The sequence below is a fragment of the Triticum urartu genome, chromosome 7A (genome assembly GCF_056163025.1).
Source record: "Triticum urartu cultivar PI428250 chromosome 7A, HENAU_Tu73, whole genome shotgun sequence".
NCBI lineage: Eukaryota > Viridiplantae > Streptophyta > Magnoliopsida > Poales > Poaceae > Triticum > Triticum urartu.
In genome coordinates this window covers 701,140,156-701,166,079 of record NC_141879.1, presented here as the reverse complement: position 1 = coordinate 701,166,079, position 25,924 = coordinate 701,140,156, and positions in this window count along the sequence as shown.

Below are 25,924 nucleotides of genomic sequence, written 5' to 3'. Positions count from 1 at the left end.
AAAGATGGAAAGAAATATTTCATGACTTTGTAGATGATTCCACTAGATATTGCTATGTGTATTTGTTAAATACTAAAGATGAGGCTCTACACTACTTCAAAATCTACAAGGCAGAAGTTGAGAATCAACTTGAAAAGAAAATTAAACGAGTCCGGTCAGATCGTGGTGGAGAGTACTTCTCGAAAGAGTTTGATGCCTTTTGTGCGGAACACGGCCTTATTCACAAGAGGACGGCTCCCTACTCACCCCAGTCAAACGGGGTTGTCGAGCGGAAAAATCGTACTCTAACTGATTTGGTTAACGCCATGTTAGATACGTCGGGTTTATCCAAGGCATGGCGGGGGAGGCTATAATGATATCCTGTCATGTCCTGAATAAAGTTCCGACAAAGGATAACGAGATCACTCCTTATGAGAAGTGGACCAAGAGAAGGACAACACTCTCGTACTTACGTACCTGGGGCTGCTTGGCGACAGTTAATGTGCCGATTCCCAAAAAGCGTAAGCTTGGACCAAAGACTGTGGACTGTGTTAATTTGGGCTACGCTATGAATAGCGTTGGCTATAGATTTCTAGTAGTGAAATCTGAGGTACCTGACATGAAAGTCGGTACAATTATGGAATCTAAAGATGCTACATTCTTTGAGGACATTTTTCCCATGAGAGATGTACAAAGCACTTCTAGACAGGAATCTGAGGAGACTCCTGAACCTGCCATTCCGATGGAATATTATAATCAAACACATGATGAAAATCCTGAGGAGGATAATGAGGAATCCCTTGGTAGGGGCAAGAGACAAAGGACTGTAAAGACCTTTGGTGATGATTTCTTCATATACCTCGTGGAGGATAATCCCACTTCTATTTCAGAAGCGTGTGCATCTCCCGAAGCTGACTACTGGAAGGATGCGGTCCGTAGCGAGATGGATTCCATCATGGCTAACGGGACTTGGGAGCTTACTGAACGTCCTTATGGTTGCAAACCATTGGGATGCAAGTGGGTGTTCAAAAAAAAGCTTAGGCCCGATGGTACGATAGAAAAGTACAAGGCTAGGCTTGTGGCCAAGGGCTACGCCTAGAATGAAGAAGAAGATTTCTTCGACACTTATTCACCTGTGGCAAGACAGACCACCATTCGAGTATTACTCTCGTTGGCGGCCTCACATGGTCTTCTCATTCATCAGATGGATGTTAAGACGGCTTTCCTGAATGTGGAGCGAAAGGAGGAAATCTATATGCAACAGCCTGATGGCTTTGTGATGGATGGTCAGAAAGGAAAGGTGTGTAAGTTGGTGAAATCTTTGTATGGCCTGAGACAAGCGCCTAAGCAATGGCATGACAAGTTTAATGAAACGTTGACATCTGTTGGCTTTGTTGTTAATGAGGCCGACAAATGTGTATACTATCGCTATGGTGGGGGCGAAGGAGTTATACTTTGTTTGTATGTTGATGACATACTGATATTTGGGACTAATCTCAAGTTAATCGAGGAGGTTAAGTCTTTCCTATCTCAGAACTTTGAGATGAAGGACCTTGGAGTGGCTGATGTTATCTTGAACATCAAGCTATTGAGAGATGATGAGGGTGGGATTACACTTTTGCAATCCCATTATGTTGAGAAGGTGTTGAGTCGTTTTGGATATTCGGACTGCGAACCATCTCAAACACCATATGATTCTAGTGTGCTAATTCAAAAGTCTAAAGGCACAGCTATAGATCAATTGAGATACTCTCAGATTGTTGGTTCACTATAGTATCTACGGAGCGCAACGAGGCCTGACATCGCATTTGCTATTAGCAAACTGAGCCGATTTGTTTCCAAACCGGGTGATGTACATTGGCGTGCTCTTGAGAGAGTTATGCGCTATCTGAAAGGTACTATGAACTATGGACTTCACTATACCGGATACCCGTCGGTACTTGAAGGGTATAGTGATGCGAATTGGATCGCTGATGCTGATGAGATGAAGGCCACAACTGGGTATATATTTACTCTTGGAGGTGGTGTTGTTTCCTGGAAGTCTTGCAAGCAAACGATCTTAACAAGATCGACAATGGAAGCAGAATTAATAGCATTAGACACATCGAGTGGCGAAGCAGAATGGCTTCGAGATCTGTTGATGGACTTGCCAGTGGTTGAGAAGCCGGTTCCGGCCGTCCTTATGAACTATGACAATCAAACAGTTATTGTCAAGGTGAAGAGTTCAAAGGACAACATGAAGTCCAACAAACACATAAGAATGAGATTGAGAGCTGTCAGAAAATTGAGGAACTCCGGAGTGATAGCGTTGGATTATATTCAAACGGCTAAGAATCTGGCAGATCCCTTTACTAAAGGGCTATCACGTGTTGTGATAGATAACGCATCAAGGGAGATGGGTATGAGACCCACATGAGTTGCCATGGTAGTAACCCAACCTATGTGATCGGAGATCCCGTGAAGTAGGACCTGGGAAAACAAGCCAATGGTGAACTGAGGAGAGTAACTTTACAAACCCACTCCGTTGGAGATGCAATACTCTCGGAAACTGTATGGAAGGATGACTACTGTCTTAATGTGTTCCAAGGCTTATGTGCATAAGCAAGATGCTATCCTACAGAGCGATCTTTGGAGGAACACACCTATATGAGCCCGACTGCTGGTCACAGTCTATGAGATTGGGGTGATCTCTAGCAAGCTCATGAACAGGCCAGGAGTGTGACTAATATGCTCCACCCGAGGGGTCGGCCTTCGGCAGCCTCGTATCGGTGAGACTTGTGGTGAAACTTCTTGACGCCAAACTGACAATTCAAGGCATAGTCCATTGTTCAGTTGTGAAGGAGTGTAACTACTTGGTCTAGGTGGAGCTCAACCTTAATCGGTCTCCACTGAGATGCTGGTATATCAAAACAGCGTTTGGAACAAAGGACAAACTGGCCCCCTAAGATCTGGTGGGGGATTGTTGAACTATGAGATGGGCCTAGAGCCCATATGACAATTTCAGATTTGATCTCTAAGGGCCCATGTAGGTGGCATGACAAGGTGGTGGGAAGTTTAGTCCCACCCCGGAAGTGGAAGGAGAGTTGGAGTGGTTTATAAGGGATTCTCTTCCTCATGCCATTGGAGCTTGAGAAGAGATGAGGCCCTCGCGCACTCCTCCTCGTCACAACGCGCCGCGCAGCCGAGCTCACTCCTATGCGCTTCTTTTTGCCGGTCAGGAACGGAGAGTCTTTGACAGGTGGGGCCACGATCTGAGATGTCGGATCATGGGCTACCGACTTGGACATGGGTTCTGCCCACGTCTCTCCACGCGCAGCCGCACATATATATGTGGGGCGCTGCCAACCCTAGCCGCCACGAAATAGAACGCATCTCCGCCTCCACGCCCATGTCGTTCCTCTGCTGCTGCTGCCGCCGGCGACTCCGTCCCGTTCACCGTCTACACAGTTGACGGGAGAGCAGGCCTCCGAAACCCCGCTTCTCCGGATCCTGTACGGGAGAGGGGCGATTAGGTTTTTGGGTAGCGATTATGCGACTGCTCGCTTCTGTTCATCTACGTCCGCATCACCTTCGTCATCACCATGTCAACCGACGCCGACCGTGCCGCCGCTGAGAAGGCCGAGGCCGACAAGAAGGCCACCGAGGATGCTGCGGCTGCTGCCGCCGCCACCACCGCTGCATGGCCGATTGGAGGGTATACATCGTTTATCCTTCTCGTGTTTCTTTCTGTTGTAGCAGTACTAGCGATATGCGTAGATGTTTTTACTATATGCGTAGTACATGCTCTGTTAGATCGTAATCAGTGTGTTATCAATGTTGTCCATGTCATGCTCATGATTTATTCATGGATTAATTTAATCGGAAAGCTGCCTATTTACTTATCAATCCAAAAGCCTAATATGTGTAGGAGTTTTTCGAATTCTGGTTTTGCTGCTGCACTGAAACAGTCGCCGTTTACGGGGACGTACTTTAAGCGTTGGCAGACTAAAACCACCTTATGGCTCACTGCCATGAACGTGTTCTGGGTCGCCGGTGTGACTCCCACAGGAACGATCGCTCCTGATCAGGAGAAGGCGCTCAAGGAGGCCACTGTCGTGTTCCTCGGGGCAGTTCTGAGCGTGATTGGAGATAAGCTGGTTGACGCATATTTGCATGTGCGGTCTGCCAAGGACTTGTGGGAGGCGCTCGAATCTAAGTTCGGGGCTGCCGATGCAGGGAGCGAGATGTATATTATAGAGCAGTTCCATGATTACAAGATGGCTGAAAACCGTCCTGTATTGTAGCAGGCTCATGAGATAATATGCATTGTTAAGGAGCTTGAGCTTCTTAAGTGCGAGTTACCGGGCAAGTTTGTCGCGGGCTGCATAAGTGCGAGTTACAGAGCGATCTTTGGAGGAACACACCTATATGAGCCCGATTGCTGGTCACAGTCTATGAGATTGGGGTGATCTCAAGCAAGCTCATGAACAGGTCAGGAGTGTGACTAATATGCTCCACCCGAGGGGTCGGCCTTCGGCAGCCTCGTATCAGTGAGACTTGTGGTGAAACTTCTTGACGCCAAACTGACAATTCAAGGCATAGTCCATTGTTCAGTTGTGAAGGAGCGTAACTACTTGGTCTAGGTGGAGCTCAACCTTAATCGGTCTCCACTGAGATGCTGGTATATCAAAACAGCGTTTGGAAAAAAGGACAAACTAGGCCCCTGAGATCTGGTGGGGGATTGTTGAACTATGAGATGGCCTAGAGCCCATATGACAATTTAAGATTTGATCTCTAAGGGCCCATGTAGGTGGCATGACAAGGTGGTGGGAAGTTTAGTCCCACCCCGGAAGTGGAAGGAGAGTTGGAGTGGTTTATAAGGGATTCTCTTCCTCATGCCATTGGAGCTTGAGAAGAGATGAGGCCCTCGCGCACTCCTCCTCCTCCGCTCGCCTCGCCACGCCACGCCTCATCACGACGCGCTGTGGGTTGCAGGATTGAGCCGAGCCGAGCTCACTCCTATGCGCTTCTTTTGGCCGGTCAGGAACGGAGAGTCTTTGACAGGTGGGGCCATGATCTGAGACGTCGGATCGTGGGCTACCGACTTGGACGTGGGTTCAGCCCACGTCTCTCCACGCGCAGCCGCACATATATATGTGGGGCGCTGCCAACCCTAGCCGCCACGAAACAGAACGCATCTCCGCCTTCACGCCCATGTCGTTCCTCTGCTGCTGCTGCCGCCAGCGACTCCGTCCCGTTCACCATGTACACGGTTGACGGGAGAGCAGGCCTCCGAAACCCCGCTTCTCCGGATCCTATACGGGAGAGGGGCGATTAGGTTTTTGGGTAGCGATTACGCGACTGCTCACTTATGTTCATCTACGTCCGCATCACCTTCGTCATCACCATGTCAACCGACGCCGACCGTGCCGCCGCTGAGAAGGCCGAGGCCGACAAGAAGGCCGCCGAGGATGCGGCGGCTGCTGCTGCCGCCACCACCACTGCGTGGCCGATTGGAGGTTATACATCGTTTATCCTTCTCATGTTTCTTTCTGTTGTAGCAGTACTAGCGATATGCGTAGATGTTTCTACTATATGCGTAGTACATGCTCTGTTAGATCGTAATCAGTGTGTTATCAATGCTGTCCGTGTCATGCTCATGATTTATTCATGGATTAATTTAATAGGAGAACTGCCTATTTACTTATCAATCCAAAACCCTAATATGTGTAGGAGTTTTTCGAATTCTGGTTTTGCTGCTGCACTAAAACCGTCGCCGTTTACGGGGACGTACTTTAAGCGTTGGCAGACTAAAACCACCTTATGGCTTACTACCATGAACGTGTTCTGGGTCGCCAGTGTGACTCCCACAGGAACGATCGCTCCTGATCAGGAGAAGGCGTTCAAGGAGGCCACTGTCGTGTTCCTCCGGGCAGTTCTGAGCGTGATTGGAGATAAGCTGGTTGACGCATATTTGCAATGTGCGGTCTGCCAAGGACTTGTGGGAGGCGCTCGAATCTAAGTTCGGGGCTGCCGATGCAGGGAGCGAGATGTATATTATAGAGCAGTTCCATGATTACAAGATGGTTGAAAACCATCCTGTATTGGAGCAGGCTCATGAGATAATATGCATTGTTAAGGAGCTTGAGCTTCTTAAGTGCGAGTTACCGGGCAAGTTTGTCGCGGGCTGCATAATTGCTAAGCATCCCAATTCCTGGAGGAACTTTGCCACCACTCTGAAACATCAGAGGCGTGAATTCTCTGTGGAGGATGTCATTGGCCATCTGAGTGTTGAGCAGAATTCAAGGGCAAAGGGCTCACACGGAAAAGGGGTCGAAGGAACTTCTGTGGCCAACATGGTGCATCAGAAGAACTCCAGTTCCCACAAGCCCAAGGGAAAGAACGGTGTCCAATAGAGTGCCGACTTTAAGAAGAAGGGTAAGAAGACCTTCAAGAAGAACAAGAAGGATGAGGGCTGCTTTACTTGTGGTTCGCTTGAACATTGGGCCAACAAGTGCCCAAACAAGTATAAGAAGCAAGGGCAGGACTCCAAGTCTGTCAATATGATTGTGAGCAACAATGAGAGTGGTGCATCTGGGTACGGTAATTTATTTGCTGTATTTTCAGTTTGGCCGTCCACCGATTGGAAAGGGTTATGAATGCGGAGGCATGTTCCGCCTTCTCTTGCAGATCTATGTTATAAAGTCGTGAACAATATTCATTTGAGTGTTAATGAATCTGAAGTATGGCATTCATGTCTTTGTCACATTAGTTTCGGTGTTATGACGTGGCTAGCAAAATCGAATTTAATCCCGAGTTTCACTTTAGCCAAAGGTTCTAAGTGCCATTCGTGTGTGCAATCTAAGCAACCTCGCAAGCCTCACAAGGCAGCAGAGGAGAGACACTTGGCGCCACTGGAACTCATACATTCTGATCTTTGTGAGATGAATGGTGTGTTGACTAAAGGTGGAAAGAAATATTTCATGACTTTGATAGATGATTCCACTAGATATTGCTATGTGTATCTGTTAAATACTAAAGATGAGGCTCTACACTACTTCGAAATCTATAAGGCAGAAGTTGAGAATCAACTTGAAAAGAAAATTAAACGAGTCCGGTCAGATCGTGGTGGAGAGTACTTCTCGAAAGAGTTTGATGCCTTTTGTGCGGAACCCACATTATTCACGAGAGGACGCCTCCCTACTCACCCTAGTCAAACGGGGTTGCCGAGCGGAAAAACCGTACTCTAACTGATTTGGTTAATGCCATGTTAGATACGTCGGGTTTATCCAAGGCATGGTGGGGGGAGGCTATAATGACATCCTGTCATGTCCTGAATAAAGTTCCGACAAAGGATAAGGAGATCACTCCTTACGAGAAGTGGACCAAGAGAAGGACAACACTCTCATACTTACGTACATGGGGTTGCTTGGCGAAAGTTAATGTGCCGATCCCCAAAAAGCGTAAGCTTGGACCAAAGACTGTGGACTGTGTTAATTTGGGCTACGTGAATAGCGTTGGCTATAGATTTCTAGTAGTGAAATCTGAGGTACCTGACATGAAAGTCGATACAATTATGAATTCTAAAGATGCTACATTCTTTGAGGACATTTTTCCCATGAGAGATGTACAAAGCACTTCTAGACAGGAATCTAAGGAGACTCCTGAACCTGCCATTCCGATGGAATATTATAATCAAACACATGATGAAAATCCTGAGGAGGATAATGAGGAATCCCTTGGTAGGGGCAAGAGACAAAGGACTCTAAAGACCTTTGGTGATGATTTCTTCATATACCTCGTGGAGGATAATCCCACTTCTATTTCAGAAGCGTATGCATCTCCAGAAGCTGACTACTGGAAGGATGTGGTCCGTAGCGAGATGGATTCCATCATGGGTAACGGGACTTGGGAGCTTACTGGACGTCCTTATGGTTGCAAACCATTGGGATGCAAGTGGGTGTTCAAGAAGAAGCTTAGGCCCGATGGTACGATAGAAAAGTACAAGGCTAGGCTTGTGGCCAAGGGCTACGCCCAGAATGAAGAAGAAGATTTCTTCGACACTTATTCACCTGTGGCCAAACTGACCATCATTCGAGTATTACTCTCTTTGGCGGCCTCACATGGTCTTCTCATTCATCAGATGGATGTTAAGACGGCTTTCCTGAATGTGGAGCGAAAGGAGGAAATCTATATGCAACAGCCTGATGGCTTTGTGATGGATGGTCAGGAAGGAAAGGTGTGTAAGTTGGTGAAATCTTTGTATGGCCTGAGACAAGCGCCTAAGCAATGGCATGACAAGTTTAATGAAACGTTGACATCTGTTGGCTTTGTTGTTAATGAGGCCGACAAATGTGTATACTATCGCTATGGTGGGGGCGAAGGAGTTATACTTTGTTTGTATGTTGATGACATACTGATATTTGGGACTAATCTCAAGTTAATGGAGGAGGTTAAGTCTTTCCTATCTTAGAACTTTGAGATGAAGGACCTTGGAGTGGCTGATGTTATCTTGAACATCAAGCTATTGAGAGATGATGAGGGTGGGATTACACTTTTGCAATCCCATTATGTTGAGAAGGTGTTGAGTCGTTTTGGATATTCGGACTGCAAACCATCTCAAACACCATATGATTCTAGTGTGCTGATTCGAAAGTCTAAAGGCACAGCTATGGATCCATTGAGATATTCTCAGATTGTTGGTTCACTACAGTATCTAGAGAGCGCAACGAGGCCTGACATCGCATTTGCTATTAGCAAACTGAGCCGATTTGTTTCCAAACCGGGTGATGTACATTGGCGTGCTCTTGAGAGAGTTATGCGCTATCTGAAAGGTACTATGAACTATGGACTTCACTATACCGGATACCCGCTGGTACTTGAAGGGTATAGTGATGCGAATTGGATCGCTGATGCTGATGAGATGAAGACCACAACTGGGTATATATTTACTCTTGGAGGTGGTGTTGTTTCCTGGAAGTCTTGCAAGCAAACGATCTTAACAAGATCGACAATGGAAGCAGAATTAATAGCATTAGACACATCGAGTGGCGAAGCAGAATGGCTTCGAGATCTGTTGATGGAATTGCCAGTGGTTGAGAAGCCGGTTCCGGCCGTCCTTATGAACTGTGACAATCAAACAGTTATTGTCAAGGTGAAGAGTTCAAAGGACAACATGAAGTCCAACAAACACATAAGAATGAGATTGAGAGCTGTCAGAAAATTGAGGAACTCCGGAGTGATAGCGTTGGATTATATTCAAACGGCTAAGAATCTGGCAGATCCCTTTACTAAAGGGCTATCACGTGTTGTGATAGATAACGCATCAAGGGAGATGGGTATGAGACCCACATGAGTTGCCATGGTAGTAACCCAACCTATGTGATCGGAGATCCCGTGAAGTAGGACCTGGGAAAACAAGCCAGTGGTGAACTGAGGAGAGTAACTTTACTACCCACTCCGTTGGAGATGCAATACTCTCGGAAGCTGTATGGAAGGATGACTACTGTCTTAATGTGTTCCATGGCTTATATGCATAAGCAAGATGCTATCCTACAGAGCGATCTTTGGAGGAACACACCTATATGAGCCCGATTGCTGGTCACAGTCTATGAGATTGGGGTGATCTCTAGCAAGCTCATGAACAGGCCAGGAGTGTGACTAATATGCTCCACCCGAGGGGTCGGCCTTCGGCAGCCTCGTATCGGTGAGACTTGTGGTGAAACTTCTTGACGCCAAACTGACAATTCAAGGCATAGTCCATTGTTCAGTTGTGAAGGAGTGTAACTACTTGGTCTAGGTGGAGCTCAACCTTAATCGGTCTCCACTGAGATGCTGGTATATCAAAACAGCGTTTGGAACAAAGGACAAACTGGGCCCCTGAGATCTGGTGGGGGATTGTTGAACTATGAGATGGGCCTAGAGCCCATATGACAATTTCAGATTTGATCTCTAAGGGCCCATGTAGGTGGCATGACAAGGTGGTGGGAAGTTTAGTCCCACCCCGGAAGTGGAAGGAGAGTTGGAGTGGTTTATAAGGGATTCTCTTCCTCATGCCATTGGAGCTTGAGAAGAGATGAGGCCCTCGCGCACTCCTCCTCCTCCGCTCGCCTCGCCACGCCACGCCACGTCACGACGCGCCGCGCCGCGCCGTGCCGCGGGTTGCGGGATTGAGCCGAGCCGAGCTCACTCCTATGCGCTTCTTTTTGCCGGTCAGGAACGGAGAGTCTTTGACAGGTGGGGCCACGATCTGAGACGTCGGATCATGGGCTACCGACTTGGACGTGGGTTCAGCCCACGTCTCTCCACGCGCAGCCGCACATATATATGTGGGGCGCTGCCAACCCTAGCCGCCACAAAACAGAACGCATCTCCGCCTCCACGCCCACGTCGTTCCTCTGCTGCTGCTGCCGTCGGCGACTCCGTCCCGTTCACCATGTACACGGTTGACGGGAGAGCAGGCCTCCGAAACCCCGCTTCTCCGGATCCTATACGGGAGAGGGGCGATTAGGTTTTTGGGTAGCGATTACGCGACTGCTCGCTTCTGTTCATCTACGTCCGCATCACCTTCGTCATCACCATCTCGACCGACGCCGACCGTGCCGCCGCTGAGAAGGCCGAGGCCGACAAGAAGGCCGACGAGGATGCCGCGGCTGCTGCCGCCGCCGCCACCGCTGCGTGGCCGATTGGAGGGTATACATCGTTTATCCTTCCCGTGTTTCTTTCTGTTGTAGTAGTACTAGCGATATGCGTAGATGTTTCTACTATATGCGTAGTACATGCTCTGTTAGATCGTAATCAGTGTGTTATCAATGCTGTCCATGTCATGCTCATGATTTATTCATGGATTAATTTAATCGGAAAACTGCCTATTTACTTATCAGGACCATCGTCATGTGGGCCCTGACTACAGCCACAGCAGAAAAGGAGACGTCCATAGTAGAAACATGGCGATATGCTTAACACTGCTTGTAGCTACTTTTTACTGATTAATGTTACTTAGTTGTAGTTTTGAACTTTGTTGGATTTGTTTAGTAGCAGCAAGTAATTGCGTATCAAGAGTGATAAGTTCATGCTTCTAGAAATGTAAGCTTTTGAAAACATCTGAATCGACATGCCAAATTATATAGTCGGTTATAAAATCTCCTGACTACGACTACAACAATAATATCCCCGCGCGCGCGCACACACACACAAACAGTCCACGGGAATTACTCCCTCTTACCCCCTCTTTTCACATGGGAGGTAAGAAGCTAAGAGTTAATCTGACCATTTCTTAATCAAATCAATGGCTCAGATCTATTATGAATTCTTACCTCTCATGTGAAAAGGGAGGTAAGAGGGAGCATGCTAAAATTTGTCTTTTTACAAAATGCTGATGGCGCAGCTTTTCATTGCAATAGAAGGAGAGAACAAATACAAACAAGGACGACTAAACTGCTGTTGGAAAGCACCTAACAACAGGAATTAATGTTATTATCAATGAAATATATCAACAAACAAGTTCCTCGAACGCCAAGCAACAATATTCGGCCCCGCTCGGCTACTTGGCCTTCTTCAAAGTGCTCATCATTGAAACTGACATCTATAACCAAACACATACCCTCCACAAGTTCACCTCCAGAGAGGCAAGTTGGAGCAGGTCCTGTAAGCTAAAATTTTGCAAATAAGAGAGTAGTAGTTGCTTTGCTCTGATGCACCCGCATGCCGTTGTGTGGCGTGGCACGACATACTAGCTCACTCGATACTCCACAAGTCACGGCTTGCGCTTGCATATATACCATTGAAATGGACGCCGAGACATGTGGCATCTCAATAACCCCAGCCGGACACATGAAAAAATCTAAGTTCTGATGATCCACAACTTATTGTCGCTGCCGATGGGAAGCTCTTGTTCGTGCAAAGGCAAAGCTACCAACTAGAGATATGGACGAGGCAAGAGGATGGTAGTCCTGGAATGTGGCTCCGCACTATGGTGGTGATGCTAGAATCACCTAGGGAAACTATGACGCACTTGACTATTTGGGGAGAGAAGGGAGGCATGTTGCCTGTCAAGAACAATCATGGGGACCACCATAGGAACGTGTACACTCTGCATCTTGAGGCAAGGGTGATGGAGAAGTTGACGTACTTGGACAATATTACCGTAGGAAGGTTGTGCCCCTTAGATGGATTGACCAACATTCTTCTTCTCTCGTCTCGGTACGTAAATTTTCCTCCAAGAAACTATCCACGTGATTTTTTTTGTTGTTGAACTATTACTTGGTAAATTATTGTGTATTTTTTGGACAGACTCCCATGACAGGGCGATTTTTCTCAAAATAATCATCGTTAATTGTGTTTTTTGTTAAAATATGTGCCTAATATTATCCGTACGAGTGGTGCGACAGTTGGACTTGAAATTAGCGGCGGGTTAGGTGTTTGAGTTGGACACGTGTAACCGAAGCCCATTTATTTAGCTATATACACAAGGTGGTTGTACAAATATCACCTACCTTGGGTAGTGCCACACGTTTTTATGTCCTGGCTAAAGGCTCGCAAGGCTATGTTGTGTCGCAGAAGGTGCTTGTCAATCGCAGCCACCTCTTCTTCTGTCCGGCAAGGATCGGGGTGGAGTACTCCTGCCAACCGAGTGTGGCTCCCTGGTGACGAAGTTCGTCTAGTACTGAACACGGACTGCCGTTCAGATTGCAGTTCTGATTACTGGGCATTGACTTCATAGAGCGACCACATTGGTTTATGCCGTACAATGTCTATAATTAGATATGCTGATAGCAACCTCCATTTACATCAAACTCCCACGCGATGGATATGTTGTTCTATCGAGAGCCTTGCTAACACCTTGCACCTCTCACGCCCTAAAACTGAGCCTAAAGCGAGCCTAAAAATGGTTGTTATCTTATTCAAGCCATTTAACTCAACCGGCGCAACCTATCTTTTAAATCGTTCTATGGTGTTTCTTTTGAGTGGGCCCTAACTCACAGGTCTTTTCCTAGGATCTTATCTGACTCTTCTAATTTTTCCCGGAGTTACTCTCAAATTCTTTTCGAAGTTTGATGTAAGAATGATTCATCATCAGTCATATGTATTTCTCCAAGATCTTTCAAATTCTTTTCATCGTTGGTTCAACTTTTCCATTCTTCTTTATTCCGGAGTATCTCAACAATTTGGTGGTGTTTCTCGTCGTAATTCTCAGATTTTGATGACCGAAGAAGAGTTTTTCCTCCATATCTTATCCGCTCTTTCGGAGATTCGTGGTTCTAGCTTAAATGCCATACTCTCATAATTGTTTTTCGATTGTGAGAATTCTTTTCACCCATCCAGAGCAATTCAGGAGTCTTTTCAGTTTGATTATCCGGAGCTCATCTTCTCAGAATTATTCATTCCTCAGCTTTCAGCTCTCGTTCTCCAAATCTTACCGGTGCATTATTCAAATATTCTCTAATCAATTCATGATCTCTTCGCTCTTATGTATCTAAATCCTAGCAAGCATCTTCGTTCATTTGCTAATTCTTCCTGGTGTGTCTTTATCTTTTCTTCGTCCATTTTCAATTCTTATGGTGGTTCGTTAAAAAATTTCCCAAGTTTGCGCTATATCTATCTTAAATCCTTTTCAACGAGAATAAGTAGTATGCAAAAATCTGTTGATTGTCATCAATTTAAATTGGTGAAGGATAAGCATAACGTAATTCTTATTCGTGTTTCACCCAAGTGTTTAATTCCTTATTCTGGAGGTCCATCAAATTCTCGGTTTCACTTGTTTCATCTTTTCTTTTCCGGAGTTCCAAGTTTCCACTTTATCTCGTCGCAAAGCTTCATCTAAATCATTGCAAGGTTTCACCTTGTGTTTTCAACTTCTCTTTCCTTTCGTGTGATCATCTTTTTGTTACCGGAGTTCTTCATGGAGGTTCTACATGATGGTTCACCAAGGATTTAATTCGTTCTTGGAGTGTTCATCAAGATTCTTTTCTAAGGAGCTCAAGCATTCTTAATCTTGCAATCCGGAGTGCAATTCTTTCTATTGAATCATTGGAGGTGGTATTATGTCATTCTTGATAATTTAAGTTCATGTTTCATGATTCACATGTTGTTAAGAATGAGGTATTTTAAATCCATCAATCTCGTCATTGGAGTCATCTTGGGTTATATTTCACCTAAAGTCTTCCCTAAGGATTGTTATTATTTATGGTGCTTATATATGACCCAATTTCTTCATTTATCCTTCCGGTGATATAAGCTTCTCATCTCCATGTTGATATCAATCCAATCTATCGTTTCCGTTAGTGGCAGAATTTCACCTCTTGATTTAGAGATGCTTTCCATAAGCCCACTTAAAGCTTATTTTTTCGTTGTTGGTTTTCCAATAACTCCGTTCGACCCTTCTCTTAAGGATGCCTTTTCAAATTCTTTGTGACAGAAGTTGGCATTTTCTTCTCCATTCTTTTCTTTCAATTATCTATCTTCTATTTCTTTCTTCCGGAGGCATTGTGAAGTTGCTCTCTTCAACCAATCTTCTTGTCTTGTCAGGATCGTGTTCGATTCGTGCTTATCCTTTTAACCGGAGTGTTGTGCCCTTTTGCTCAAGTTCTTTTCTACTTATCTAGTCTTGCATCTCTTTTTCAACCGGACTGCTTTCAACTTTGTTCATCTTCGTTGTTTTCTTTCTTTCAAGTTTTTCAACCTCTCAAGGTTCTTTGGTTTCACTCGTTTGTCAAAGAAGCAACTTTGTTTTACCTCTTCATCTTTCATTTTCTCTACGGTGTCATTCTAGATCTCGGGACGAGATCCTCTCGTAGTGGTGGAGTGTTGTGACGCCCCGAGACCGATGTGCCAGGTGTCCTCCAGTTATTCACTGTTGTTGCCTTGTCATTGCTTGCGTGTCATGCATTGCATATCTTGTCATCATGTGCATTTCATTTGCATAAATGTTCATCTCATGTATCCGAGCATTTTCCCCGTTGTCCGTTTTGCAATCCGGCGCTCCTATGTCCTCCGATGTTCCTTTCTACCTCTTTTCATGTGCGGGCGTTAAACATTTTCAGATTGGACCGAGACTTGTCATGCGGCATTGGTTTACTACCGGTAGACCGCCTGCCAAGTTTCGTACCATTTGGACTTCGTTTGATACTCCAACGGTTAACCGAGGGACCGAAAAGGCCTCGTGTGTGTTGCAGCCCAACACCCCTCCTAAGTGGCCCAAAACCCACCTAAACCTTCTCCATCACCTAGGCCATTTGATCATGATCGCGTGGCCGCAAACCGCACCTCATTTGGAGCTTCCTAGCTCCCTCTACCTCTATATAAAGACCCCTCCATTTCAATCCCGGGTCTCCTCTTTCCCCTAACCCTAGATTCCACATCGCGCGCCGCCGGACAATGTCCACCCCTGGCCGGACAACCGCCGCTACCGAACCGAGCCAATGAGCATGCGCCACGTCACCGCCGCCATCTCCTCTCTCCTCCTGCCCGGCAAGCCCGCATGAGGCCCTCCCGGGCCTGAGGCGACCGCCGCCCGCCTCCTCGCGTCCCCGCGCCCGGACGCCGCGCCGCCTTCGCCGGAGAGCTCCGACCGTCGGCCGACAACCGCCGACTCGCCGGCCGCCGCGCGCCAACTCCGGTGGCTCCCCCTACTCTGACCGGCCGCCGTCTCCACCCCTCGTCGTCCTCGCCGGCGACCGAGCTCCGGCGAGCTCCTCCTCCTCGCCGAGCTCCGGCTTCCTCTCCTTCCCCGGCGGACCTCGACGTCGATTCCGGCCAGCTACAGTACTCCGGCGAACCTCGAAGTTCGCGCCCGGCTGGATCTGGATCTGGACGTTTTCGGTTGACTTTTGCCTCCCTAACCCTAATTTTTATGCGATCTTCATCATGCCATAACTTCATCACCGTGGCTCTGATTCGTGCGTGTAGCATATCGAAATGTTCGTCTCGATGAGTACTTCATTTCATCTCATTGCATCATTTTCATTTGAGCTCATCTTGATGCCCTAAATGTTGTTGGAAGAGGGCTATGTGATGTTAGTTTCAGATCTGTTATCAGCATTTGCTCATTTGTTATTTTTGCCATGATTAATGTGTGCATGCTATGATCCTGAGCTCTACATGAGTTTTGAAGTATGCCATGCCATCTTTACAGGGATGTATGCCATGTATTTTTGTGATCTTTGTGGTGACTAGCACAAGCATGTAAAGTAGCTTACTTAATGTTGCTGATTTCAGGGACTTAGAAATATTCAAGTCATTGCCGTGCTATAATTTTTATGCCATGTGTTCATGTTGTTTTCTAGTGATCTGTGCCTTTTTTGAGCATGATCAGTAAGGATGTTTTGTAGATATTGTGGTACTCTATCCATCCATGTCTTTGTTTGCAATTATGGAGCACCCTAGCTTGAGTCAATCGAGCTCTACTTTTGCTATAAAATGTTCCTGGCAGATTGTTAACATGTTTAGCAATTTTGCCGAGCTTGTTGTTGTTGATCCGTGCATGCTATGTTGTTGTTCTTGCCATGTCTAGCGTCTATGCCATGTCCACTTGCTGGGTGTATGTTTAGATTATCATGCAATGCCTCGTAGTGAGTGCATCGAGCTCGTAAACATGCCTACTCGTTATCTGTTTTGCCATGCTCCAGAGATTTCACTAAGTCTGCATCTGTTTATGTTTTTGCTATGTTCACATGGTTGCAATTGTATTTTCTGACCCCTTTTGGCTCATGGTCACTAAGGGACTTTTTTTGTATGCTTTGAGTATCTTCATGCCATGCCTTGCTTTGCCATGATATGTTCCTGTAGCATGTAGTTATCTTGCTCTAAACATTGCTTCCTGATATTAAATTCCTGACTTGTTATTTTCACTAAGTCTGTAACCTGTTATCTTTTGCACTTTTGCCATGCTTGTTTGAACCTGTTAATGAGTGAATTAGCCGTAGCTCAGTGTTCATCTTTTGTCAAGCATCTTGAGTGTATCCATGCCATGTATTTTGTGGCTATGTTAGAGTGCTATAGCATATTGTTCTTGATGCATTTAGAGGACCTTGTGCTGTTTATCGCAGACCGGTGCCATATTTGTTTCGCTTGTCATTTCCAAACCATGAATCTGATTCCGGTGATCTTTATATCGATTTCGACCGAAATCAACTCACCTTTCTAGTGGCACTCTTGGTTTTCCAAGTTGAGGCCAGGTTCAATCATTCTTTCCCAAATCATGCATATGCATCACATATCGCATCCCGCATATCATACCATGTCTTGCATCATTGTTGTTTGTGCATTGCACATGGTTGATTGTGTCTCCCTTTGCTTGTGTTCTTGCTTTGGGTAGATCCGGGAGACGAGTTCATGTTCGAGGTACCCGTTGAGTACGTTTGCGAGGATCAAGCTTTGGTCTTCTCGGAGAACTTTGCAGGCAAGATGACCATACCCTCGAAATCACTTCTATCTTTACTTGCTAGATGCTCGCTCTTTTGCTATGCCTATGCTGCAATACCTACCACTTGCTTATCATGCCTCTCATATTGCCATGTCAAGCCTCTAACCCACCTTGTCCTAGCAAACCGTTGTTTGGCTATGTTACCGCTTTGCTCAGCCCCTCTTATAGCGTTGCTAGTTGCAGGTGAAGATTGGAGTTTGTTCCTTGATGGAACATGGATATTTTGTTGCGATATCACAATATCTCTTATTTAATTTCATGCATCTATATACTTGGTAAAGGGTGGAAGGCCCGGCCTTATGCCTGGTGTTTTGTTCCACTCTTGCCGCCCTAGTTTCCGTCATACCGGTGTTATATTCCTTGATTTTGCGTTCCTTACACGGTTGGGTTATAATGGGAACCCCTTGACAGTTCGCCTTGAATAAAACTCTTCCAACAATGCCCAACATTGGTTTTACCATTCGCCACCTAGCCTTTTCCCTTGGGTTTCGCGGACTCAAGGGTCATCTTTATTTTAACCCCCCCCCCCCCCGGGGCCAGTGCTCCTCTGAGTGTTGGTCCGAAATGGGTAGCCTGCGGGGCCACCTCGGGGCAACTCGAGGGCTGGTTTTACTCGTAGCTTGACCTATCCGGTGTGCCCTGAGAACGAGATATGTGCAGCTCCTATCGGGATTTGTCGGCACATCCGGGTGGCTTTGCTGGTTTAGTTTTACCATTGTCGAGATGTTTTGTAACCGGGATTCCGAGCCTGATCGGGTCTTCCTGGGAGAAGGAATATCCTTCGTTGACCGTGAGAGCTTGTGATGGGCTAAGTTGGGACACCCCTGCAGGGTTATGAACTTTCGAAAGCCATGCCCACGGTTATGGGCAGATGGGAATTTGTTAATGTCCGGTTGTAGAGAACTTGACACCTAACTTAAATAAAACACATCAACCGCATGTGTAGCCGTGATGGTCTCTTTTCGGCGGAGTCCGGGAAGTGAACACGGTGTTGGAGTTATGCTTGACGTAGGTTGTTCTAGGATCACTTCTTGATCATAGTTTCTCGACCATGCTTTGCCTTCTCTTCTCGCTCTCATTTGCGTATGTTAGCCACCATATATGCTAGTCGCTTGCTGCAGCTCCACTTCATACTTTTACCCTACCTATAAGCTTAAATAGTCTTGATCGCGAGGGTGTGAGATCGCTGAGTCCCTGTGACTCACAGATACTTCCAAAACTAGTTTGCAGGTGCCGATGATATCGTTCAGGTGACGCAACCGAGCTCAAGGAGGAGCTCGATGAAGATCGTGTTCGTTATGTCGTTTCCGTTTCCAGTTGATCAGTAGTGGAGCCTAGTTGGGTTCGATCGGGGATCTGTGTAGAATTTGGGGTAGTCTTCTTTCATTTTGGTTCCGTAGTCGGACCTTGTGTGTATCTGGATGATGTAATGTTATATTCATATATTGTGTGAAGTGGCGATTGTAAGCCAATTATGTATCTCTTTCCCTTATGTATTACATGGGTTGTGTGAAGATTACCTCACTTGCGACATTGCTTTCAATGCGGTTATGCCTCTAAGTCGTGCTTCGACATGTGGGAGATATAGCCGCATCGAGGGCGTGACAAGTTGGCATTACATAAAATCGAGCCTAAAGCGAGCCCTCTCACGCCCTCAGCTATTTGAGCCCTCAGATCTCGTGTCAGGATCATTGTTGGCCGTTAGATCTACTGTCTTGTAACACCCTCGATGCGACTATAGCTCCCACGTGTCGAGGCACGACTTAGAGACATAATCGCATTGAAGGCATATGTCGCAAGTTAGGCAATCTTCACAACATCCCATGTAATATGATAATAAAAGGGGAGATGACATAGTTGGCTTACACTCGCCACGTCAATCAAGGTACATAAATAACATTACATCATCCAAACACTCATGGCCCGACTACGGCGCCAAAATAAAAGAGAACCCAACATGCGACAACGGTCCCATTCACCCCCAACTGGGCACCACTACTGATCATCGGGAAAGGAAACATAGTAACGTTGAGAGTCTTCGTCGAACTCCCACTTGAGCTCGTACGCGTCTCCTGGAGCGAAATCATCGGGCCCTGCATCTGGTGTAATAGTAATCTGTGAGCCATAGGGACTCAGCAATCTCGCACCCTCGCGATCAAGACTATTTAAGCTTATAGGTATGACAAGGTAAATATATGGAGCTGCAGCAAGCGACTAGCAAGTATGGTGGCTAACTTATTCGCAAAAGAGAGCGAGGAGAGGAGGCAAAGCACGAGCGAGAAACTAGAGAGCAACCTGCGCAAACATTACTCCAACACCGTGTCCACTTCTCGGACTCCACCGAGAAGAGGCCATCACGGTAACACACTCAGTCGATTCATTTTAATTTAATTAAGGTTCAAGTTATCTACAACCGGACATTAACAAATTCCCATCTGCCCATAACCGCGGGCACGGCTTTCGGAAGTTCAATCCCTGCAGGGGAGTCCCAACTTAGCCCATGACAAGCTCTCACGGTCAACGAAGGAATAGACCTCCTCCCAAGACGTTCTGATCAGACTCGGTATCTCGGTAATTCAAGACACTTCGACAGGTTAAAACAAGACCAGCAACACCGCCCGAATGTGCCGACAAATCCCGATAGGAGCTGCACATATCTCTTTCTCAGGGCACACTCAGATGAGCGCTCCATACAACTAAAACCAAACCTCGAGTTTCCCCGAGGGGGCGCTGCACAGGACTCTAGTTTGGACCAACACTCAGAGGAGCACTGGCCCGGGGGGGTTTTAAATAAGATGACCCCCGGGCTCCGGAAACCCGAGGGAAAAAAGGCTAGGTGGCAAATGGTAAGGCCAAGGTTGGGCATTGCTGGAAAAGCTTTAATCAAGGCAAAATATCAAGGGGTTCCCATTATAACCCAACCGCGTAAGGAACGCAAAAATCCGGGAACATAACACCGATATGACGGAAACTAGGGCGGCAAGAGTGGAACAAAACACTAGGCAAGAGGCCGAGCCTTCCACCCTTTACCAAGTATATAGATGCATTTAAGATAACATAGCAATATAATGATATCCCAACAATTAAATAAAAGATGTTCCAAGAAGGAACGGCCTCCAATCTTCACCTGCAACTAACAACGCTATAAGAGGGGGGCTGAGCAAAGCGGTAACATAGCCAATCAACGGTTGCTAGGACAATGGTGGGTTAGAGGTTTGACATGGCAATTTGGGAGGCTTGCAAGCAAATGGTAGGCATCGTAGCATTGGCATAGCAAAAGAGCGAGCAAACTAGCATAGCAAAGATAGTAGTGATTTCGAGGGTATGATCATCTTGCCTGCACAGTTGTCAGAGTTGACTGGGTCCTCGAAAGCAAACTCAACGGGCTCCTCGTTAGAGAACTCGTCTCCCGGCTCTACCCAAACAAGACAAACAAGCAACAAGGATACAATCAACCACGTGCAAACTCAAACAACACGATGCAAAGATGATATGCTATGCGGGATGCGATGCGGGATGCAAAATGCAAGATATGACAGGAAATGCATGAACCTGGCCTCAACTTGGAATTCCAAGGGTGCAACTGGAAAGATGAGATGAAATCGCTTGAAAACGATATAAAGAATGCCGGAATCGGAGTTACGGTTTGGAAATGGCAAGCGATTCAAATATGACACCGGTCTGCGATTTACAGCAAGTAGGCATCTAAATGCAACGAAAAGAACATGATACAGCACCCAAACATGGCATCAAAATACATGGCAGGGAAGCATTCAAGATTCTTAACAAAAGTCTCGCACTGAGTTATGGCCAATTCATCCATTAGGAGGTTCAAACAAGCATGGCAAAAACGCAAATGGTACAACAGATCTCAGACTTAGTGAATTTAACACTTGTCTGGAATTTCAGATCATATAGCCCTCTTCGGCGCAACAAAACAATATGCTACAGGACCTGAACATGACAAAGAAAGACATGGCATGGAGCTACTCAACAAGCTTAACAAAAGTCCCTTAGTGACCTTGAGCCAAAAGGGATCACAAAATATACTAACAAGCACACGAACATAGCAAAAACATAATCAGTTTTCAGACTTAGTGAAAACTGGGACATGCTGAAACATAACTCACGAAGGCATGTTTACGAGCTCGATGCACTCACCACGGTGCAAGTCATGGCAAGACAAGCATACATCCCTCAAGAAGGCACAAAATGCAATCTAGACAAGGCAAGAACAATAGCATAGCATGCACGGATCCACTACAATAACATCGGCAAAATCGCAAACAAATTGACGATCTGCCCAGATTCGCAACGAAGCAAAAGTAGAGCTCGATTGACTCAAGCTAGGGTGCTCCATAATTGCAAACAAAGACATGTATGGATAGATCACTACAATATTAACAAAACTCCCTTACTGATCACCCTCAAAAGAGGCACGGGTCACTGGGAAACAACAAGAACATATGGTATCATGAGATAAAAAGCTCCAGGACTTAGTGAAATTACTAAGTCCCTGAAAACAGAATTACCGGGTGCCTCACTTTGCAAGCTTGCACAAGTCACCACACACATCCTAAAAATACATGGGTTGCACCTCTGGAGAGATGACAAAACTCTTAACAAAACACATGTAAAACTCACGGGCATATCATGCACACAATAATCATGGAAAAAATGACAAAAGTCTAAGATGAAGTAGCAGATCTGACAATTAACTCAAGTAGCCCTCTTCTAACAGCATTTCGGGCATCAAGATGAACACTAATGAAAAAGATGCAATGGAATGAAATGATATACTCTCTGAGATGAACATTTTGGTATGCTATACGCCCAAATCGGAGCTACGGATGCAAAGTTACGGAGCCGCGAACATGGCAACTTGGATCAGGAATTCTGGGACTTAGTGAAAAAAAACGACCTAGGGTTAGGATTTCAGATCTGAGATCCGCGCACGGATTACGAAGTTCGCCGGAATCCTCGGAGCTCGCCGGAGAGGACCGGCCGGAGTGGCACCGGCGCGGGCTCCGAGCGCGGCGGGGCGGCGCGGCCGGTGGTGGCGCCGGACGGGGTCGGTGCGGCCGGTGGTGGCGGGCGGCGGCCGCGGCGCCGGCGAGGTCGGTGGCGGCGGGCGGCGGCGGCCGGCTCGCGGGCGAGGTCGGTGGCGGCGGGCGGCGGCGGCCGGCTCGCGGGCGGCGGCCGGCGGAGCGGGCGGCGGCGGCCGGCTCGCGGGCGAGGAGGCGCGGAGGAGATGGGCCTCGGGGGCCCCGGCTGGGCCTCCCGGGCCGGAGCGACGGCGGCGGCTTTGTGCCACGTGGCGGCGCCCGATAGGCGTAGGCGGGCGGCGGCGGCTTTGTCCGGTGACAGCCGGACGTGTCCGGGCGCGCGAGGGGAAAGTTAGGGTTTCGGGGGAAGAGGAAGATCCGGATTCGGGGGGGTCTTTATATAGGCATAGAGGGAGCTAGGAGAGTCCAAATGAGGTGAGGTTTTCGTCCACGCGATCGTGATCGAACGCTCTAGGACATGGAGCAGAGTTTGGTGGGTTTTGGGCCAAATTGGAGGGGTGTTGGGCTGCAACACACACGAGGCCTTTTCGGTCCCTCGGTTAACCGTTGGAGTACCAAACAAAGTCCAAATGGTACGAAACTTGACAGGCGGTCTACCGGTAGTAACCCAAGGCCGCTTGGCAAGTCTCGGTCCAATCCGGAAATGTTTAATCCCCACACACGAAAGAAAAGTAGAATTGACCACCGGAGGAGAACGAAGCGCCGGAATGCAAAACGGACAACGGGGAAAATGCTCGAATGCATGAGATGAACACGTATGCAAATGCAATGCACATGATGACATGATATGAGATGCATGACAACGTCAACAACACACGGAGACAAAACCCGAACCCGAGGAAATAAATATAACTTAACGCCGGAAACGGCAAGAGTTGGAGTACAAATAGGGAAAGTTACATCCGGGGTGTTACATGTCTCCACCACCTGTTTTTTTCCTGGCCCAACTGTCATAAAGGGCAGCTACTCCAGGAGAAAAATCTGAGGCCTGTGGTTGCACGGGCCTTCCAGTCGGCCCATTTACCTAACTCTGTGCCAGATGACGCCCGATCGGTAATTCTCCGGTCAGTAACCCTCGTTCATGCCTACCTGAAAAAAGTGAAGGTGAGACAGAGAGACGCGGGCGAGGCAAGGATCAGATCCAGGCAACGCAGGTTATACGGGCGACACCGCCGACACGGGAATCGCTCGATAGAGCCCATGCGGGTGATCGGACCGATCGATTGCACGGAGCGGAGGGACCGAAGTTCTATCGCCAAAGATTGATTGGTAAATTAATTGGCCATTAAGAGCAGTTGATGGAGTTGAATTGTCAGCTTCTATGTTGTGCGCGATTGGAATTCACCTGCCCTTGTTAACGCAAGGAGTAAACCAGCCGTTCCTAATCCTACAGGCCATTAATGGAGTGGAGGTCAGGTACAACTTGGCTGCTCCGCCTACATATGCTCTGTCCAATAACCCAGGTTATTTCCCCATTCTTCCTCCGGCAATAAACATCCCTGGAGTTAAGCGTCTCCATTAGGTTGTCCCTTCATCTTGAAAATTTTCTGTAAATTTTCCTTCTCACTGGAGTCCCTTCATGACTGAGTGTTTGCACTCAGTTTGGGCTCCTGCTGAAGCTGCTTTCCACTCCTAATTTGTAGGTACTGTAGTCCAAGCCCTTGATTGATGGGATTTTTGGCTCCAGAGTTCTTCAGCCGAGGATCCAAATGGCTGCTGGCCAGGTTAGTTCACATGAAGTGACATATCCAATCCAATATCGAAGTATTTGTTCATATGTTGAAGTGGTCGTAATGATACATGTCATGCTGTCCTAAATGTATATGCATCAGGCTAATTTTGGACGGTAGATCCATATGGGTAAACATAAGGAAATTATGTGGTTGTTCCAACACACTCTTAATTTGTTTCCAATCTAATCAAATGACACATGTATTGCTTGTACAGATCCTACAATGGAAAAATTGTTGCTGAATGTCTTCAGCTTCTAGAGTATGCTTTGGTTGAGGGCCTTTTGGAGCAACTGGGATAATTTGTAGTTTGAATTCAATATGATGGTAATAACTTTCTTCGCGCATGAGTGTAGACAGATGTATTTTACCTGAGGTTCAGCAAACTGAATTTAGGTAGGGCTAGACCGTTCCATCACATGTGGACCAATGGAAAATGTCCAATTTTAATGCAGCAGTGCAACACCTTGTCCAGTTAATAATTACCTTAAGAAATCATGTCATCCAGGCTACTTCTGCTACATACGAAGAATGATATGAGAGGCCAGGAGGTTAAGCTTTTGATATATACCTTCCTTTTGGATTAGGCTTTATATAAGATGTTATATGCCACTTGAGCGCAAAAGTGCACAATAGTAGGGATGATAAGGGTGTTTGTTCCTTGCAAAGTTCTGTCAACAAATTCAATTCCTGGGCGCATTTCTTGGGTTTTCTGCTCGTACTACAATGCTTTCATCCAAGTCAATGCTCACTGAGGTGACATCGAAGGTGTATTGCTCCATGATAATTTTATCCTACTTCGGCCCCATTGCACACTTAGGAACAGTGAAACATATGGAGTCGACGCAAAAAGTCATGCAAATAATGTTACAAAATTTTGAGATTAGGAACATACAATTGATAGAAGATTATTTGTTGCTTTTAATTTTTACCAATGTAAACCTCCCTTGGGATAGAGGGGTAGAGATAACTTTACATAATAACGATGCTTGACAATGTGAGGTTGAGCAAATCAGTTACTCCCTCCTTCCATCTATATAGAGCCTAATGCGTTTTTCGAGGCTAACTTTGACCAAATGTTAGAGCAATAATATATGACATGCAATTTACACAAAGCACACCGTTAAATTCGTGTGTGGAAGGTGCTTTCAATGATATAATTTTCACATTGTGCATGTCATGTACTATTAATCTTGTCAATAGTCAAAGGTGGTCTTAAAAAACGCACTAGGCCCTATATAGATGGAAGGAGTGAGTTACTAGCCAGACAATAGCTCTCTGAAGTTTCCTTTTATGCTTTCCAACGGAGTTCCTGTCTAGATTTGAAATAGCTAATGTTTTCAACAATTGATTTCCACATTCTTTTTGGAAGGCATAAAACTGAACACTTATCTAATTTTGAGCTGAAGCAATGCCAAAGATTACATAACTACTTAGGTGGAAAAGCCATTGAATCTACTCAGTACTCAGCAAGATTATAATGAATTTGCATCTTACAGAACACAAAATTATGTGTTTACACTCATATATGTCTCCTGAAGCATTGGTATTGACATATGATCTTTCACCCCATCGCTTTATTAAAATGTACTGATCTTGATGCAGGGGATATGGATCATGGGAACAGATGACCTCCATAGGGGAGGTTTGGTCCCTGGGAGCGGACAATTCCAGATTCGACTCTACGATTGGTACCAAACCATGTTTGTGCTCTTATGACTTGTGAGGAAGATAGAGAGCGATGAGTC